General features: G+C 33.2%; 1 protein-coding gene and 1 long non-coding RNA gene across 4 annotated transcripts in view; one reads left to right on the forward strand and one right to left on the reverse strand.

Moving 5' to 3' along the window:
* LOC122516584 (limbic system-associated membrane protein-like) overlaps positions 1-21250 on the forward strand; it is a 213359-nt gene that overhangs the window by 56011 nt on the left and 136098 nt on the right. The window lies entirely within an intron of this gene.
* On the reverse strand, positions 16259-17173 carry LOC122516587. Its single transcript, XR_006303611.1, has 3 exons — positions 17081-17173; positions 16543-16702; positions 16259-16391 (listed from the first exon to the last, which is right to left on the reverse strand). It is a non-coding gene; the product is annotated as an uncharacterized LOC122516587 (long non-coding RNA).

Raw genomic sequence — 21250 nt, forward strand, 5'->3', positions numbered from 1 at the left:
TGATTTATAACTATGTAAAAACGTGTTTATTATTTTAATTTTTTTTTTTATTTGAATTATTATACCTCTCTCTCTCTCTCATTTTATCGGATAATTATTTTATTCTTTTATTTATTTTATTTAGAGTTACGATCAATAAAAATACTTATTATTCATCAGCTCTTTTATTCATTGAAATTTTATGACTCGTTTTAAGAGATAAACGTGTCAGGTATGTCTAAGAGTTATGTAATTATTCTTTATTCAAAGACAATCTTTTATGAAGTAAAAAATTTCTAAGATGTACAATCTTTGAATACAACGTAAGATAAATTAAGTGGAAACCTGAATTATATATTTGCTATGTTTTATAATTTTATAGTCTGCTTAATAATATCTATTATAAAAAAAAAAAGTTACTTTTTTCCTAGATATGGCTATTTTTTAAACAATTATCCTTTTTACCTATATTTTTATTTACAACGAATTATTTTACTACTGTTGATAAAATAGAGTCCTAACTGGAGTAATCGACCGACTATAATCTTTAGTTTTCTACAGTTTCTCTACTTTTAACTTGCGTTTAGGTAACGCTACATTTCGTTTCTACTATAATGTCGTCGGTAAGGTAGGATTTCGCACATTCAATATTGTAATAATGATAAAATAATTATTTAACGATTAAAATTTGTATATTAGCTTCAATTAATGTTTGCAACGCAATAATCTTTCGAAATAAAGGTAAGATCTTTTTATAACATGTATAACGTCTGTAACCTTTTTATGATCATGCAGAGAACTACCTTTTCGTGGTATTTAAATGTTTAATACCCCGTATTCGGTTGTAAACTTTTATTGAAGACAAAATTCTTGATAAGAAGAAATAAAAATTTATTTGAACAGTAATAAAACAAGAAAATTAAAGTTCTTTTTTTATGAATATACCCACATATTGATTTATTAGCTTTTTATTTCATTTCTGCATCGTAAATGAAATTATTAATGAAACAATACGTTTTATATTTGAACAAAAAATGAAATGTAAATGTTTAATTTAACATACGATTTATATTTTATTTGCTTATGCCATTGTAAATTTTGCTTTATTTCGCTTTGTAATAGTATTTAATTTATGGAGTAAAATGGTCAAAATTGAAATTCGCAAATAAACGAAAGGAAGCGCTCGATGCGTTAGTATTGCGAATAACATATTACACAATAATATAAATTGCATATATCGACGTCGAAATATTGGCGGTTATCTGGATGCACGGCAACGAATAATACTATTTAACGCGAACTCAAATATGATTACAACATTTTTTGAAAACAATTTCCTGACGCGAAAAAACACAATTATTAATGACATAAAAATATGAAACAAAATTAATGACAATGAAAAGAAAAAGATAACATTATAATGTATCAATACATTGAGAAGGAACTTCTATTGAATTACCACAAACATCTTCCGCATTCCTTTGACGCATTTCATAACTTTGAATGCATCACGTAAACGAACGACAGTTAATGTAATAAGAATGAAGTAACATAGTTGAGATAGTCAGAAGCACGTACGTACGTCTAATTTCCAAGGTTTGCAAGTATCTTACGAAAGTATTACCAATCGTCGATTCTCATTCTTCAAAAAAATCATTCAAGTATGTACCCACTCTGAATAAAATCCTCGGGGGAAAAGAAAAAGAAAAAAAAAAGGAAAAGATGGTAAGATCGGAATAAATGGAGGGAGTGTTTTCTTTGTAATGGCATCTGAAGGAATATTTGTAAGAATATTTTTCGCGATATTTGGTCGCGAGTTCGTGTCTCGCGAAACGATACCTGTGACATGCGTGAGAAACCGAACGGACGTTTTCTCGCTCGATTTCCCATTATTACTTTACATGCGAAGGAGTTCGAAAGGAAAGCCTGTCGAAAGCCGGAAGCATTTTTCCGACGTCTTACGCTTCAAGAAGTTTCCCATCTGTATTTGTCCCGCTATAAATCGTCGAAGCTTGCCACAGCTGTATCTCGCGTACCTATGTACCTACTACACATAACAGCAGCCTGAGTAATGTCTTACCAGCGCGCGTTTTCAAGAAAAATCAATTGGGATCTTCGTGGGCGAACGAGTGAGAAAGAAAAACGAGACGAGATAAAGATACCAGTAAGGAAAAAATATGTCGATTTCGTATCGATGTACGGCGGGAGTAGGGGGGTGGGTGGGGGGTGGTTAGTGGTGTTCGGTCGTAACTTTATATCGAAATAAATTTAAAGACCATCATCTTCCGATCGTAATGCGGCTCGCGCGATGCTTTAATGGACGTGTATAAGTTTATTAAACTTCCGTTAGTATTATGACCTTTTTTTTCTATCCTTTACCACTAGATAGAACTTTTTATATAATTTTCTACTTAGGTAAGTAAAAAGCCGCGTAATGATAATAAAAAGTATAATAATAATCCTTTTATTGCTTGGAGAGAAGGTAAAACTAGGAACGAAGGAAGATGACTCTTTCTGTTGAGATAATAACGAAGAGTTTATAAAACAGTCGATTGAAATGAGATTACAATCAATGAGTATTTATATACTCAGGTAAGAAAGGTAATATTATACGTATGTGTGATTTAAGAATAGATTTTTCGAGGGAATCGCGAATAGGTAAAAAGCATTTCACAAAAGATTCGATTGAGTAAACGTTCGATACGCGTTTAACTCTACTATTGCTAGGCTAGGAAAAGGGAAAACGAAGTGTGGCTGCTTGCGTGGAACGTGATAGGTGGGAATATGTTTCGACGTTTCTCAGAAGAGGAACTATCGACAGGCCGATCACGTAGCTCAGCAAATCTCGACTGATAGAAGCGTGCGCGTGAGCTCGTTCGCGTTCGTTGCATGGCCTCCATGCCGCTCAAGTAGTTCAGATGGGAATACACTGTGCCTGTTCCTTCCTTCCTTCCTTCCTTCCTTGCCTGGTTGCTAGCTCGCATGCTTCGGAAGACGTCCGACAGTTCGACTCTATCGCGAAAGTGGGACCATGTCAACGGGATTTAGGATAAGACGCGTGTTACCAGCCTGCTCGACATAGAAATTTTCACCTCTGGGAGTCGCACTTTGCTTTCCATAGAGAACCATATCGAACTAGCAGAACATACGACTCTGGTAGAAATTAACTGTTCCTTTACAAATGTTGTTTAAAACGATTATTCGTGACCCGATCAATTTTTATTTTTAATATTCCCGACAATCGACGTTTTTTTCTTAACATCTCTCTCGCGAAAGGAAATTGTCGATCATTTAGATTCATATGCGAATAGTTTTATAGGCGGTGTTATTTAAGAAAGAAAGAAGAAAAGAAGGAACTTTTTTAAGAGGAAGATTGGGAACAGTAGATACGTCGAACCATTCGATAAAAGCTTGGGCTTCTTCGTGTCTTAATAGGTTTTCGATATAAGTATATATTTTAGAGGCGCTTATATTTTGATCGCTTTGATAAGTACCGTACAACTACTTATCTAACCTCTTCGCGTATTCACATTTTTGCAGCAAAGGTTTTTACTCTCCACGGCGCGCATGTGTTTTTGAAAAAAAGTGATATGAAAATTTTAACTCGAAAGTTAATCCCGCAAAATTACTAATTATCTACCTGTTATTTTATTTTTCTATTCTGTATGTGTATATAGATATATTCCAGTTGACGATGGCAAAGCAGTTGGGTAGATAGCAAAGTACGTTAGCCGTTAGCTTTTATAGGAAAGTCATTAACCTCGTTGCTTCTGAATAGTACAAAAAAAAAAAAAGAAAAAAAAGAGGTTGAAGAAAAAATTTAAAAAAGCTTGCATGCATGTTGAAAGAGTCATCACCATAACCACATCGAAATGGATATCGAGCCATACTTCCGCGAAAGTTCTGATAAATGACAGCACGTAACAAAAGTAAATTCCTTTGCACCGTTTTCGAGGATTTAAAAAAAATATCTACTCTAATCGTAATTACGATTTATCGTTAAGTTTGATTTAATACAAGAGATTGTTTCTTTTTTCGCAGATTTTCCGTGAAATATTTGCAAAGCTACAAGAACATATAGGTTTAATTTTATCATGAACAAATTGACTTAACATTGATAGCTATGGAAGCGGTAATTTTCTGTAACGTTCATCAAAGGACACAGACAGCAGGGATAGTCCAGTTTATGCGGATATTCCAGACCTTACCATCGTTACTAATTGGATGTTTAGAGTGGAATTTATTTGGAACGTAACGAGAATTGGCTAATCCGAGGACTGGCGCGATTAGAGTCAATGAGATTTATTCAAGCTTGTATTATGACGAATATTTCATCGGTTCGTTGGAAAACAGATTTGTAATATACGTAATAACACGTTCACGCTTGGGTGATGACTATTTTGAAGGACATAATCTCGAAATTAAGCGAGTCTCTTTGACGAGCTTGTCTGCCAATTATAAAAGCAGCAATTTATCGAAGGGACGAATACAACCGGCCGTGGAGGGAAAGATTTCGATCCAGTGAAACGAGAAATGAGCGAGAAATGATCGCATCCTCCCCATTCGAGACAATAGTTTTCGGCCCAGTAAGAATAAACAAAGTTTCTCGCTATCTGACAATAGGGAAAATGCGATCGATAGTCGAATGATACTCCCCGTTCAACAATAGTAATTAGACAGATTGGTAGCTGCACTGTTTTGGACATTGAGTTCGGCCCTTGTTAGCGAATGCTTCTTTCCCTTTTCCTTTTTTTGTCTTTCTATGAGCTTTATAAAGGATGCAGTAACCACATCTAATTTAATTACAGTCGCTGTGCAGTCTACTTTGTCATAGAATCAGAAGCGAGCCTGTAATTAATTTGAGCATCCAGGCGGTCGCAGGCTCTCAACCATTTTCTCTGAACGACTCATAACCTTCTACCTCGTCTCTTTCATTCTCTTCTCTCCTCTCTTTTCTTCCCGAACCCTTCTCTTCTCCGTTGATTTTATTTTTCTTCTCGCGCCTTCTTTCTTTCCATAGAATTCTTCAGTTTTACGAGACTATTACCCAATGTCTTCGCAATATTCAACGAACATTTACTTTTATTCCATTTGCTAATATACGTGAAATATTTAACGTCGAAATTTGCGAAAATTCGAGAATTTAAATCCTTTTAGGAAATTTTCCTCCATTCTATTGTGGACAAAATGCATCGCGTTCAACCGAATATATTGTAAATTCCATTTATACGCTAGAGTAGATAAGCTTTTCTTATACTGGTCATACAAATCTGTATACCCGACTTCTTCTCTCTTTTTCTATTTTTTTTCTCTTTTACTTTCTTTTTCTTCGGCCATTCAAACGCATGAATATGCGTTATTCTCTGTTCCTAGCATATTTCTATCTTTATTTATTTATTTTGTTTTTCATCATTTCTATCTCTATTGTGCACCAGCTTATTCCCGTTTCACTAGGTTCATTCTTTCTCTCTGTACCTCTGATTTTTTTATTAAATTCTTTATCTGTGCGTCACACTACCTTAATCTTTTTCATGAAGACAATCAATAATAATAGTTGAATTAATAATACAAACAAAAAAATACATATATATGCAACAAATCACGCACACGTATACGCGAAATAAATTTATTTTACTAACACCGTTGTTACACGTCTCGATGTTCGAATAAGACTAACAATAAATAATGAAAACGCTACGAAATACACACGAGAAATACCGAACGTACACGAAGGTCGATACGTTTACAAATTCAACGACGAAATACATAATACAATAAAAGCAACGGCAAAAGTCGAATATAAACACCAGCCGAGAGGTGAGACACGTATATACATAAAAACAAAACATTGAATGATCGAGAAGACGTTCTTTTCGTAAATTTAACCTCTACTCATCCCCTTCCCTTCTCAGTCGTTATTCTTCTCCGCTTGCGACAAGACGTGGTCAGACGTATTCCTGTATTAATTATTATACATTTTTTATCTCATTTATCTTCTCATTTGCATTAGATACAATGTTTTATATCCTTTTTTTTAACCGATGCTCTTATTAATAATATTTCAGTAATTGATTCGGTTAGGCATTAATTCGAGGATTAGTTCAGTCCTTAAGACTTCAGTTTTTTGTTTCGTCGTCCGGTCGTGACTCGTAATTATACTTCGCGATTTTATATACTAATTACTACGTAAAATTATATCTCGATTTCTTTCTTTCAACGGTACCTAGAAAAATTTTAACAACAGGTTTTGTATCCAGGTATTCCGGATACTGCCCAGGTACGGTTAATAGATAATAAATTCAACGTTTAGAGCGTAGGAAGAAAAGTGAGATTAGTTTTTTCGTGCGCGTTAATTAAGCGAAGAAAAATGTCAAAATAGTTTATTCGCGTGTGCTGTGAAAAAGAAGAAAGTGACAACGAATCTTGACAATATTCATCAAACAGAGAAATTGGATTACGCGAATTACGAAATTTGGAAAGTGTAAGGATTACTATCGTGTGTGTTGTGTGTGTGTGTATAGTGAGCTTCCAAAATGATCTCGTCGAGAAATGGAATTTTAATATTCCAGGTATGTCTATGCGTATGCATATTTAATATAAGACCTTATTTATTTTATTATGCACTAAAAACTAGCAGTTTTAGGAAATAACGAGATTATATACGAATTCACAAGAGACGATTAATTAAAGTATGAGATTGATATTAGATTTCACGTATAAGAAAAATATTCTCATTTTTTCTCATTTCAACTTGTAAAATAAACTCTTAAAATTTAGTTGGAAAAATTTGAGAGATATCATTTATACTTATATATAATTATTTACATAGATAAATAAAAAATAGGATATAACTACGGTATCAGTAAATTTACCAAATATCTATTTAATTTAGGTGGCTACGTGTCTGATAAAACAGTCGTATATTTGAATAACGCTCGTGCGCATGTTGTTTTTAAAAAATACCGATATATCCTTCACGCGAAGATATTTATCTCCCTTTACGGATTTTTAATTTGTCAATTATCGCTATTCGGAAGTTTTATTTACTGTTTCTTTTTTTTTTTTTCTTTTTAATTCCGATAGTCCACATTTTCATTAAATTATATTTTTCTTTGGCGATAAATTTACTTACTATCGGAAAAATTTAGGAAGAAGAGGTAAGAAGTCCAAAAAGAATATATGCGTGTAGGAAATGATAGTTATAAATCACAGATCACGTAGTATATATGCATGTGTGTATGTAATAACCGAGAAACTGTTTCTGGAACGGAGGATTCGTGTAAACGAGTTTTAATCCGTATCGTGTTTATTGATTTAATGTCTACGCCTGGTACGTTTTCTCGGGATTTTACCAGCGGCTCCCTATCTTCGATTCATGTAAAATATTGGAAGAAAAAAAAAAATAAAAGTATAGTCGAAGTGTTATCGGCGAACAACAACTCTCCTTCTCTCTCTTTCTCTCTCTCTTTTTCTTATTGTTAGTCGGAGGGTTAATCTTTAAATCTTTCGACGCCTAAAGGCTCGAATTTTTCCGATAAAGGGACAAAAGCGAGATAGCGTAAAATATTGGTAAATGATTTGGCCGAATACAATTGATGATCTATATGAAATTATCTCGTAGATTTTCTAAGATAACTTGCAGTCTCTATCCGTTTCAAATATGCGAATAAATCGTTTATGGTTGAAATATATTAAGAAAAAAAGAGAGAAAACAGAGAATCGTAAATGCATGCCGTTAGTTTTATTCCGTCCATCATTTAAATGATAAAATATGTAACCGTAATTACATTCGGAAGTTACTTTGTAAGAGAAAAAGTCGTATTATACATTTTTTCCAAATATTTTTTTCGTGCCGCGAGCTGTTCGTTTTGTCTCACGTGGATATTTTTTATCGAGATTATATTTTGAATATCGGTCAATTAAAACTTTATTAGCAGCTCGTTCGATATTTTTCAGCGGGTGGCAGCATTTTAAAAAACGCTTCCGAGATATTTCAGAAGTTTAGTCGATCTGTGTATTGCATTTAGTATCGTGATATAAAGTTTGTTTATGAAAAAAGATATGTTATTCGTATATAATCCAGCTAAGTAAATCTAACACAACGCGTACCGAACATAATCCATTTCTATTATCTGTTCGTTTTTACGATCTTAATAATTTGATATCATAAAATTCGGTATCAATTTATGGGTTATGAATTTTTCTTGATATTCCGACCCTAGCTGGAATAGATCGAAAGTCGAATCATAAGGGGAACATTGGATGCGTGGCCCGTGACAAAGAGCAATCCAAAGATAATAGTCCATTCACGAGGAACGATCTATCTCTGCACGAACGCTCGCACACGACCCTTTCCCTTGCGTCTCAACCTGAAAATACCTTTCAATATTGGGGGCTCTGATGTGTTTGCAGAAAGAATGCTTTAGAAGAGTGGCATTTCGAGTTTCGATTGTTCCTTCGGGAATCGAAAATCGATAAGGAGAAATAGTCAAAATAGCAAATCGAGTTATGAACAACGTGGGACACCGAAGTGAAGATTAATTTTTCTATTTCATTTTTTTTTTTTACAATACCGATTATTTTCTCCGACAAAAGGGGTTGCTCGTTTCATTCTATTAAATGAAATTCGTCGTGGAAAATTATAAAAGATCGGTTAATAAAAGTTCAAAGAAAATTGCAGGGAGGGAGCAGCTTAAATCGAATATAGAGGACGTAGTTTAGATCTTGGCAACAAAGGGCTGTTTCGAAGATAGGAGAGGGAGCTTGAGTAGCAGATGTAGGACGTGAAGTGTACTGGGGGTTACGGCATTACTATCCCGATAATAGAGTAGCGATCAATGGTGCGATAGATCGCGCCCTAGGTGAAGACGTAGTCGAATACTACCTACGTTGTGTAACGTGCAAGAGCAGTGCAAGCTCTCGAGGGAGTCTCTCTGTCCACCCTTTTTCAACCCTTTCCTCCCATTTTATAGAATATTCCTCTATCCTTACTATCTGCGCCTTTTCTTCTTGTCCTCTTTCAAACTCTTTAATCGATCTGTTTTTTTTTCGAAATTTTATTTATTTACACGAATATTAATTATTATTAATTCCCGTCAGATTACTAAAGTTAAGCAACGTGAGTCAGCATGGTTAATGAAATGGATGGATTATTCGTTCGAAATAACAAAAAAAAAACAAAATGCATGAATATTTTATATAGATCATTAACATACTATTGTTCATTTGACTAATTCATAATTACGAAAGGTTCGTCCACTTCTTCTTTGATTTCTTTCATGTATTTTTTTTTTTTTTCCTAGCATTGCACACTTCCCGTTCGATTTTTCTTTTTGCAAAAACTAAGAGTCGATTCTTATCTCTCTGTGAAAACGTTCTCCCATGAAACTGTGTTTTCTCGATAATGGGAACGCCATATTATCCTGCCCGAAGCAAGCGACTACCCCTCGGGACAGGTGCGCGCTTCGGAAACTTGCAGAAAGTGGAGAGCCAGCCGAGCTCTGCTTTATAAAATCGCTGTGGTAGTTAATTCGCGATTTAAGCTGTGTTCATATATGTCAGTATGTACATAAGCACGTGTATTGGTGCGCTTGCGCGCGCGCGCGCACGCGTGTTTGTATCTGTGGAGACGGGATTATCCGCAAGTTGCGGAACGTACTACCGTTCTCTCGTGCTGCCTCAGAATTCGTAATGCAAGAGAAGAAGAGGAGAATCGAAAGAAGGAAAAGTCTTCTGAATCGAATACTACGATATCTAGTCTATGAGTCTATGAAGTTTATATGCACGTAGATATTTGTGTGTGTGTGTGTGTGGATATGGATATGTGTACGTTCGTGTCTCTTTGCTTTCTTCTTTTCGATAGTGGAAGTACCAAACTCAAACGAGAGCTTATTTAAAAGGAATATTTTTATTTGCCTTTATGTCGATAGATTTTATATATTTTTCATGATTATAATAATAATAATAATAATAATAATAGTTATACAACACAGTATAAGTAATAAATAATTGTATTAATATATGTATATTGTTAATTTTATTCGTAATCAACCAATGTGTCGATGAAATTCAGAATAATATTTCAACTTCAAAGCTTAATTACGAGATTTTTCATGGTATTCGTGTGAGAATACGAATAAATGATAATTGCTAAATGAGCGTAACTGATTGCGGAGTATTATTTACCGTTTCTTTATATTTCGTACTTGATTTATGGATATTGTCCTGTTTAAATGCAACTCTTTACGGTAAATGATAATAAAAAAAAAAATCTTCGAATCTCTCGTGGACATATAAAATATACGTACACCGAAGCTTCCTGTTTTCTAAATCGTGCCAAGTAAATAGACGAAACTATCTATCCGATATGTATGCATCTGTATGTTTGCAATATGTCGGAGAACATAAAACATCGCTCGGTCTTCACGGTTGTAAATTCTGCATTTGAAAGTGTAATGATTTTCACCCAATGTGAAAAGACTGAGTAGGATGAAGTGAGATAGAGAGAGAGAGAGAGAGAGAGAGAGAAAGAAGAGGGAAGCTTAGCATTCCGGCGGAAATAGTTCGCGTTACTTTGAGAACTGTGCAACGACATTGGTTACGATCAAAATAAATGGTCTCGAGGATGGAAGATGGAGGAAGGAACGTTAACGTGATGGAGGTAAAATTCGTCGTGGTTTTATTTTGATGTTGGGTCTGAGTTCGATAGTATTAAATGCCAAGGGCTCTCTACTTCATTCTCTTTGCGAAAAAGGAAGATAATGAAAGAAATAGAAATATAGAAAAAGAGAGATAGATAAAGAGCGAATGAAAGAAACAATTTGCGGTTCTGTTAATTGTCTGTAAAAAGCAAATACAATTACCGGAAATACGTTTTAAGGTTTAACTAGAACCTGAAAATGTGTGCACATTTGCTCGAGTGATATATACATGCGTGTATATATATATATACAAAATGTCTAATTATGTTTATCACGGACAATTTGAAGTATTTTATTAACCGTACATAATAATTTCAACTTTTGAAACAGCAGCCTTTGTTAAAAATACCCAGAAATATGCAAACGATGGTTTCCTACTATTGCAATCTACCGAGGTGTATATCGCAGTAATTTTTGCGCCAATTATTCTGCTACCGAGAAGAGCGGAAGAACGATGCGTTTGAAACCCGTTGTCGGTCATTTTGTTATTACCTCGTTGAATTCTTATATTCCGCCTGGTTAAAGTTTCATTGAATTTTGTGACATTCGTTCCGTATTAATACTTCCTCACGGTAGTTGAACAAAAATGAAGAAATACGTACCTATTATAATTATATATGTATGTCCGTAACCGTACTGCATTTGGTAAATAGGTGTGAACGCTGATCTCATTAGCATGAGTAATATTTCATCGTGCCTTTCTTTTAACTTTTAAAATATAAGAGAAATTTATGAATGCGTTACTATCTTCGTTATATTTTTCACGTATGAAATCGATACAAAATAATCGATAATTTCGTTCACCATTGTCTCGAAATATTTATTTTAGATTGTGCTTTTCAACTTAACATTCGATACAATATTTTTCAATTAATCAATTTTCTTGACGTTCATAGTTATCATATTACTGCCACGCAAATTTTACGAATTATTTTTCAAGACAATAACAACATTTTATAAACGTTGTATTATAATATTTGATAGGACGATTTTTAAAAAACAAGAGAACAGAACAGAACAGGAGTCAAATATTTGGCAATTAATTTTGTAGTACCGAGTATACTTTGATTTTGCTCGATGATGCAGTCTACCTGGGTAATTCTACCGTCTCTTTTTCTTTTCTCTTCTTTAATGTTTTTCCCCTTTTCGTGTTAGAGTAATCTTTTATTCTGCTAATAAAAAAAGACATTTTATCGGAGGGGAAATCCATCGTTGCAAAGTTTCATACAATCATCGGGTCTACGCGATGTTCTTCCCCGTGCATAAAATGATAAACACATATACACACATACATACACATACACAGTTACATTTACATTAACGCGATGAAGTCGAATACGCGAGTGTTTCCCGTACACATTTTCTTAACGCGTTTGTGTGTAACACCGTACAAGCTTTTTCGTAACATATACAAATCTTTGTAATTTATGCGTGAAGTGTCAACAGCCAGGGCAGCTAGGTTGATAAGATGCGGTTCTTCCCGTGCCTCCTCGTTGATTCGATCTTACGCATACAATGCTTCTTCTATGCAATATAAACATATATATATCTCTTTTCTCTCTTTTATTTATCTTTTTCTCTCTTTTTCTTCTTTCGTTCTCTACTGCTCTCTTTTATTTCTCCCTTTTTTCTTCTTTATCTTTGTTTTATATATATATTTCCCTCTCTCTTTCTTTTTCTGCCTTGCATTCTTCGGATCGCCGCACACTGGCAAGCTAGTGTTGTATATATAAGCGAGACTTGTCGTATCCGGAAACATAATTCTCTGACTCTCAACGGAGTGCCAAGGTAAGGACAATTAATTATTACCTTTATCACGAGAAGTAACCTTTTTTCTTTTTTTGTTATACTATTATATTTATAAAGCGTAAAAGAAAACAATCTCTTTAGATCTTTCATCGTTCGCGATTTCGTTTAATAATAGGGTAAAATAGTAATATCGCGTATACAAAAGGTTTTTGTGTGTTATAGGAGGAGGGGGGGAGGGGTGGGGTGAATTAGCACGGTATGCGAGCAATAATTTGCGTGTTAAATGAAATTTAGTCATATACAATTTAAATTATCGTGCTTCGATAACGTTAATATGCGTAAAAGGAGTATAATATACCAAGCTACTAACAGTATTGTGAACGTTTAATTAATACGATTAGTTTCGTTATAATGATGTTATGTATCTAATTAAAATTCGTTTGTAAACAGTAATTGTCACAGGGTAATAAAGAATGAAAGATTAACGACGTTTCGTTAGGATATTTTTACGATAACGATACTATATTATATTTTGCAGTTTGATCATTGGGAACGGTTCTTCTCGTGGATAGAACGCAAATTGATAAATCAAGATGAAGTTGGTACTCTTGATCGTAGCCGTTTTAATGACGATAATGTCTGTCATGTCTTACAAAGCACCACCGATAGTCCCGAGACCGGGACAACCTAATTTTCCTACTTTCCCAGGAACTGGACCGTTTAATCCGCGTCTACCTCCGGGTCCGTGGGGTAGGCCCAGATTTTGAAAAATCTTGATACATTTTTAAAACAGGAGGATTGGAAGAAGATGATCATCTATGAGGGGAAAGAAAATGTATCGATTATACCTCAGAAGGGCATATTGTTATTAATATTAATATTAATTTAGTATGTTATTAATAAAATATTAAATTATATCATAATTTATATATAGGAATATAATTTTGTTTATTTATTGATTAATAATCAAAGAACCGATTAGAATGCATCTTTACCCATAAATAAAGCTGTTTGTTGTGTTTGTGCATAATAAAATAACTATTTTAATTACGATCGATCGTTGTGTCGTGTTCGTGATCGAGCTTTAAATATTAGTCTGATATAAAATAAATCTCAATTTCGAAAACTCGCACGGAATATTTACTTTAATTAATCGCACGTCAGTTACTTCAGCAATGCTCGATTTGTAGTCTTTCGGTTAACGACACATTAACTGAACTAAAAAACGTTTATCAGAGGAACATATCGTTTAACAGTTCAATGCAATCACCGACCATTTCCACGACGTGTTCCAAACAGATGTATCCAATTCTATACATTTTGAGCTTGTATCGCTGCGTGAGCTTATGCGATTCGATCGTCTACCTATTTCACTACATTTTACATGAATTCACAGATTTATCAGATTTATGAGAAACTAGAGATTACATATCGCGTTAATCAAAAAACATTTCTTTTGTATTTTTCTTTTTTATTTTTTGCATCACGTATTTAATACCAAAAGAAAAAGAAACTAATGATTTAATTTTGAAACATGTAAACACGCTAATGAGTTCGACGATGCGTGATATTTTTGTCATATTTTTTTGTTGGCTTATAGCGATAACATTATATTCAAAATTTTTATATTATTTCATTGAAGCGTAAAATTAATGATATTAAAATTATATCCACGGTCGAATAGAATAGGTATTATTTTGAAATTATATTTTGTTTTTCTTCCTTATTTTTTTCATCACAACGGGGAGTAAAGTTAACGAATTTTTATTTCTTTTTTGTACATCGTTAAAATGATGTTTTAGATAAACTTTCTTTATATGTTAATAGGGTTAATTAACTCAGTATATGTGCATTTTAAGCGATAATAATGAAAGTAAAGAATACGATACATTGTTCGAACGGGCAAGCAGAGAGTTGCATTTAGGTACCTCTAATAATGCCTATCGCGTACGTAAGCAAGGGTATTCTAATTATCTGGCTCTCGATGAGATGCTTTCTTAAACGCATGTAAACAGCTTCATTACTACCCAAGCGTGCTATAAAATATCTTCACGAGAACGGTTGGGATGAGCAATCACGAGTTTCGCACGGTTCATCGCTCCCCCTGTCTTTAAATGTTCATGGGTTTTTTTCACATGCACATACACACGTACATACGTATACTTCCCTATAACTGGAAATTAGATAAACTTGGAAGTATATAAAATATGGATAAACAAGATTGGACACAGTATAATTTGAATGAAATACAAAATTTGCGTGCAGTTGAATTAAAACTAAAATTATGAATCGTTTATTTGATCATTTATTTCTTTTTACGTCGTACAAATTAAAATACTCTGACGCTAGATTAATGGTCACGATAAAAGTACAAAATTTGATTAATACTTTTTTTTTTTTTTTTCTATCGGACTAGAATGTTTTTTGACTAACTATCGAGAACGAACATCGGTAATCGCAAAGCGTGTTTTGAGCGTTAGAGTCTTGAACAACTAGTATCATTTTTCAAAATGCGTCGTGTTCGAGAATGAAACAATAATTCCGGTCGATTAGTTCTATTTCACATTTCTTATGTTTCACGAGTGAGTTTTCTTAAATCGAATTGTTGCACTGCTCGCGAAGAAAATTTGTGAATTCCGTTTTCTCAGAGTTGTGCCAAAAAATGTTAAATCCGTAAGTGACTTTGAGCAATCAATGAAAACGGAGAACCAGTTTCAGAAAAATATCTTTGCTTTCTCGCCAGATGCTATTCAACTTTTCCGTATCGTCGAGTAAACGACTCAGAATCGTCTCTACGGTTTATTTCACGTACCAGCTAAAATTTTCTTTCCGCACTGGTCAACAGTCAATTCGATATCTTTACTTACACGTACAAACCTTTTGAGATTGTATTTTATTTGTTCTCAAAAGTATATATTTATATAAAAATGATCATTTTAATTGGTCACGATTGAAATATTACTTTTTATATTCGTCCCTTGAAAATCCTGACATCGCATTTATAAGAAATCAATATTTGTTATTTAAATATTTCATGACCATTGACGATTTGAATAATATATTGAACACGCGTCGTACTTATCACGAGTGAAATGCTAAAATGCGAACGATTTTGCAATTTTGGGAACAGTATTTTGCAAAGGCTGCACGAAATGTTGGGTGAAACCGCATATTGGCTAGTTACATATACATACATATAAATGCGTAATGTATAAAGCTTAAGTAAAAAAAAATATAATGCCAAAATGGAATTTCGATTTATCATTCCCTTTTGCAAGATAATTAAAGGTATTACGTAGAAATGAAAAAGGGGAACAAAATAAAAATATCAGGTTTTTAGAAATTACTTTCTCTGTGTTATTATCTTTTTTTTTATTATTGATTTTATTTACCAGCCCTTATTCGTTATCTTTGAACAAAATAAATGCGGTAAAAGTTGCATTATCGGTAAGAGACTTTAAGACAAAAAGTCGTTTTCCATTAACATGGCTTACATCTTATAGGAGTCACCTACGATGCTTTTTTCTTTTTTATTTTTATTTTCCATCGTAGTTTTACGTTTGACTGAAGATACCGTGATTGAAATAGATTGCGAAAGATAAATGTCATTTGAATTAAATTCTACAGACACACACACACACACACGCACACAATTTTCTTCGAGTTTTCATCGCCTTAAGTGATTTAAGTAACCTCGAGAATTTTGATTGTATTGCATGAATTTAAAAACATATCACTATAATACTAGAAAATTGAAACGTCGTGGACGTGACAGTGAAAAATATTTCAGGGGTACTTTATTATGCGATTTAAAATAAATACGACAACCATTTGAAATATTTATAATATTTTATGCTCTTTCTATTCTATTTACCGTGATGTTACATACGAATTGAGAATAAAAGTCAGTGTTATTTAACGGTATCTTCTTGCGTTATAACATTTGTTGTCAAATCAGAAGCCCTGTAACAAAAGATAAAAAATAAAAGTTTTAAATTGAGAAATAATTTATCGAGAAAAAATATATTAAATAACGCGAATAACACTTTTACCGAAAGATCAGTATTTTTTCGTTAGTTTCTGCGATTAAAGTTGAATTTATCGATCGACTTACTTTTGGAAATGGCACAGGCAGTTTGCCTTTGGGATTGAATGTTCCATAGCCAGGGAACTGAGGGAGCCCACGACTCTTTGGAGCAGCATGTGCACAAACTGCCAGTATTACAACCATCAAGATCACGAGAAAGTTTGTTAGTTTCATCTTGGCTAGTGATCTATAAAAGGAAGATGAAGATCATAAGTTGGCAGAGTTAAAAATAAAATTAGTTTCAACTTTTGATATATAGTATAACATTTACATAATACTAGTTTTAATTATCTATTGTAGTTTTTATTGCTACTAAATAAATTTCTTTTATAATAATATAATGATCATACGATTATTATTATAATCATCATAGAAATGTAATATAAAGTTTTTTCTTTTTTTTTGTGTTCAACGATATATATTGTACAATTTTTATTACGAAAAGTTATAGATAAAATGTTAACAATAATATCTCTCGAGAGATATAATTAACGTCTAATTTTTCCATACAAAATGTCTTTGTCTCGAAGAAAAAAAGAAATATAAATGAAAAGAACATGCTTACTTCTATCTTCCACGGGCCTCGTAATTGTACTATAAAACAGATAGGATGAATACGTTTATATATATATATAAATCCAAGCGAATTCATTAATAAATGAATGCATGTACAATCCCGTGCCTATATAATTGAGCATGAGAGAGAGAGATAAAAGATTGAGAAGATCAAATATTGAAGAAGAGGGGAGCAACGAAATCGGGGAATAACAGGCTGCCTGCCGTCTTATCTGCAATATACTATGACCCCAAGACTATTTCCTCGTAAGAAGTATTGCAATTGCGTCACGTTTGGATTCGTACGTGTAATAGTAATAGTAGTAGTTTGTAATAAACTGGGATGCATAGGCGTCGGGAATTACCATCAAAAAAGTATATATGTATATATGTATATTTACGTCAGGAATAAGTTCCTATCTTTTCAACTACTGCGAATTTTTTTGATGACTTCTTACACGTTATTTCGAAAATTTATAAATAAAGTCGGTGAAGAACCTATCGATTTTCTCTTTCTTTTTTTTTTGTATAATTAAAAATTCTTAGAAATTACACAATTCGTATAATATAATATAAAATAATGAAATAAATAATGATTATTTTTATAGATCATTTCTGATATCCTTGAAATTAATTATCGTTGCAAGTGAAGAATGGATATAATTATTTTTTACCGATACATGTTTTCTTTTAACTAAATAATTGCGATTGAAAATTTCATGATATTTAAATAGTCCTGCTTTTCGATAGATATTTTGTTGTTGTTGTTTATGGGAAAAGTTTTGCATAAAATTTAACATTTAAATTCTTGAATGTTAAAAACATTTAGAAGGAAAAAAACTGTAACGATTTAAAGATGTGTATTTTATGGAAAATAGTTGAACGTTTTAACAATGAAACTAGTTAAAAGTCGATACAACTCGGATCATGCGAGCAAAACTCTCCGGGAAATGGTGGTTACATGGTGTCGTATAACAAAAGACACGTGTTATTTTAGAGCCAAAGAAGATAATTAGACTTGGAAGTTTCGTTCGTACGTGAATGAACGAAACTCGTGAGGTCCGGATTAATTATGGCAAAAATACCATCGCAAGATAGTCATATACATATACATATACATGTACATGTATATGTATATATATATATGTATATAAGATTTTCGAACTTGACTTTCCGCAAAGCTTTTCCAAGGAGCGTTGCTATAGCTAGTGCGTGCCAAAGGGAGATGATGATGAAGTGAATGCTCTCGAAAACGAGGACCAAAACGTCAAGTATCATTATACCATTTTTACTCCCTTGAATTCTCGAGATGCAATTAGAGGTCCGGACAGACATCAGCGCCGAGAAAAAAGAAACGAACTTTTTTGGCTAGTGGAAATGGCAGAGAAAGGGAACGAGATAAATACACATATAGATATACAGGGTGTCCCATACGAAATCTTACATGCAATTATTTCTAAAGCTAGTTAATATTCTTTTTTCTTTCTTTTTTTTTTTTAATATGTTACAAAGGAAAATTTCATCTCGTTACGAGATTGGTAAATTTGTCAATTAGGATAAACGAATAATTAAGCGTATAATTTGATATGAGACATCCTGTATATATGTATATGTAAAATTACATCTATATATGCATAAAAAGAATTGGAAACAAGAAGAGAGGAAAAAGACAGAGAAGGAAGAGTCCATTCGCTTTTGTCGACCATATAGCTTTTCCGATTTTGTACGTAGCCGAGCTGTCTCTCGTGCCGTTATGCATTATTCATGTTGGTCCACTTGCACGCGTACCAGTTTCCGGGTCCGCTTTTCTTCCTTTGCTCTCAGTTTCCGGTGCTTATCACATCATGGTGCATTAATACTGCGTGTACAGCATGCACGTGATCCAGCCCGATACGTTCGTTATTTTGTACTCCGCGTTTCTACTTTTTTTCCTTCTCTTTTTGACCCCAATCGAACGTTATTATGACCGAAAATAATAGAACATTATAGATAAAAACGTTAATATATTATATTATTATCGAATTAATTGAAACTTTGCTAATAGAAAATTTCTAACGATTTTTTTTTCTTTTTCCAGAATTTTCTGCCCATAGATTTTCGGTTGTAGTTACATTCATTCGGTTGATCGTTAATTTAAATTCAAAAACGAGTTTGGCATTAAACCGTGAAAATTAAATTATCGTTAGACATGTTTGTTGGCCGACAAACAATCATACGAATGATTCACGTTTCGTTGAGTTTTAATATGGAAAGTAAAATAATTCGTTGGTTATTTACACGTTTAATGGATGCTATAAATCTTTGTATAAAAAATATGCTTCGTAAAATCTAACTCCTTTTTTTTGTCGATAAAACAAATCGATTCGTTATTGATTTATGATAACGAAAGAGACAAACTATCATCCCTAGTATTTTATGTTTCATTGGAAAGATTCGTATGTATCTAATAAATCATCGGAGATAATTATTAACATAATCTTTGGAGTGTGTTCTCGCGTTTTTATGTGATACTTCTTCTTATTACAAATTTAAATATTTTTTACTTTCTTTTTACTTACAGTCAAGAGTATAAGCACAACACACACACACATATATATGTTATATATATCATTTCGGTTAGGTAATAGCCTCTTATTTCACGTTATTTCTCTCATGCGGGAATACTGTTGAATCTAATCGCAATTCATTAGACCGAAGCCGCAAGTAGGTGGTTATGAACGTAACTCTATATAAAAGCTTCACAACAGAAGGGGCACATCAAACGCAGGCGTAGGATGCTATACGTGCTTTTCAGAAATGTTTAGTTAATATTCACAGATCATGGTAGACGATGATTTTCGATGAGAAGAGGACGGTGGGGAGTTGCTTTGCGAATGGGTTTATACAGTATTTCCTGTTTTTCAAATATCAATTTCACGTATATATTTATTCAGGTGTACGTTTTATAGTACGAAATAACACATTCGCATGATCGCGATTATTAATAAATACATCTGCTCTTTTTAACGTGCTAAATTTAATAACATTTATTGAATTTCACTCGAATGAATTTATCCTACAAACTATTTCCCTTTTCTATTATTTTTTATGTGTTTTGGAATAATTTGATTATTGCAAATCGCGTTGCTTACGGTAATGACCATGAAACTATTTTGGTTTTTTTTCTTTCTTTCATTCGGCCGAATGATTTATCATCGTTTGAAGTGACTAAACGCGTTAGAAAGAAAGAAGGATAAGTTCGAACGGTTTTCGATGGAAAATAGGAAAGACGGATTTTAGCGATTTCATTAAAAAAAAAATCCGACGCGAGATCAAACGTTTCTCTAATTTTTCCTCATCGATTTTCACGATGTAATACGCGGGAAAAAAAGGGATTGATCCCATTGTAATAAGTAGCAGTTGACTATTTTTCTCTCGTTATCAGCTTCGTTAAGTTTTTTAACGAAGAATTCGAGATCGATCGGATACAATCGTATGGGGAAAATGTGATTTAATTCTTCATAGTGACTCGTTTAATCGAAAACAATGGAAACGATTACCACTTCATCGATTTTTCTGCCAGTTCGTCGGAAAATCGGCTGGTCAGAAATGCAATATATTCGAGAGTATCGATTTTTGTTCTTTTTTTTTTTTTTTTTTAATTTTTATTTGTTCACCATCTCTTCCTTCCTTCCTTCCTTCCTTCCTTGCTTCATCTATCTCTATCTTCGTTTCACGCATGCGAAAACTTGTTCTTTATCGTCCCGCTATCTTTCTCCTTTTAATTTTCTTTTTGTTCAAAGTACTCGTAGTGAAATATTACGAGGAAAAAAGAGAGAAATTAGCGGCAGGTAACGCATCATGGACTATGTTCAAAAACGTTATGGACGAGCTCGTTCAGTGTATTTCCAAGCTTTTGATCGTCCCTTTGTTCATCATTCCTTCTATGGCAGTTCAGAAAGATGAATCACTTTTTGGACTGTCGCCCGTTGCTTCATATAAAATATATATTCGATATACACGGTGAATCATTTTATTAATATTCCAACAAATACTTCGTTATTTATACGATTGATGAAAATTATTAACGAATTTATATGAGTAAATAATAGGGAAGTTTGTCGTTAGTTTGAAATCGCATTCATGAATTATAATAACAATTTTTGTAATTAATATTTTTCCCCGTAATAAACCACCATCG

Source organism: Polistes fuscatus, unplaced genomic scaffold (genome assembly GCF_010416935.1).
Source record: "Polistes fuscatus isolate 324 unplaced genomic scaffold, CU_Pfus_HIC Scaffold2, whole genome shotgun sequence".
NCBI lineage: Eukaryota > Metazoa > Arthropoda > Insecta > Hymenoptera > Vespidae > Polistes > Polistes fuscatus.